This window comes from Callospermophilus lateralis, unplaced genomic scaffold, assembly GCF_048772815.1.
Source record: "Callospermophilus lateralis isolate mCalLat2 unplaced genomic scaffold, mCalLat2.hap1 Scaffold_177, whole genome shotgun sequence".
Taxonomy (NCBI): domain Eukaryota; kingdom Metazoa; phylum Chordata; class Mammalia; order Rodentia; family Sciuridae; genus Callospermophilus; species Callospermophilus lateralis.
In genome coordinates, this window is record NW_027512821.1 from 703,917 (window position 1) to 704,576 (window position 660).

At 33.0% G+C, this 660-nt stretch overlaps 1 pseudogene; it reads left to right on the forward strand.

Moving 5' to 3' along the window:
* Window positions 1–276: 276 nt before the first annotated feature.
* On the forward strand, window positions 277–453 carry LOC143640308 (DNA-directed RNA polymerases I, II, and III subunit RPABC4 pseudogene; annotated as a pseudogene).
* Window positions 454–660: the final 207 nt, after the last annotated feature.

Sequence of the window (660 nt, forward strand, 5' to 3'; positions counted from 1 at the left end):
CTACTTACTTTCCAGTTCTTTACAAAAAGGTTTTTCTGGGTTTGTTTGCAGTGGTAAAGATTAATTATATGTTTGCATTCACTTCTTCATCTATCAGTGTGTATACTGATTCTACCCTGTTATACTGTTTTTCTTCTTCCTTTCTTCTCTTCTTCCTTATTTGTCAATGTTTCCTGTAATGATTTGAACAATTTCTACTTTAAAAATGTTTTTCCATTAAAATTTTAAGTCCAGTCTGTTTGGAAACGCTGGGAAAAGTCTGTGTGGTGTATAGGAATGGACACTCAAAAGGTCGTTCAACCCCCAAAGCAGCAGCCAATGATCTATATCTGTGAGAATGTCACACAGAAAATGAAATAAAACCCAGGGATCCAATCAGATGCAGAGAACGTGGATACAGAATAATGTACAAAAAAAAGAACCAAAAGATTGGTGGTTTTTGATGCTGGATGAAACATGGGAATTCAGAGGAGTGTCTTCCTTTGTACCTGGATTTGACCCGTGAATGTTTCTCATTATTATACAGCTTTTCATTTAGCACACTTATCTTATGAATACAACTGTATACATATGATTCCATTTTATTTCATTTTCCAAATCAAATTGTGTTTAGATATCACTAATTTGTATAAAGACTTTTGTTTAATTAAATGACTTTAA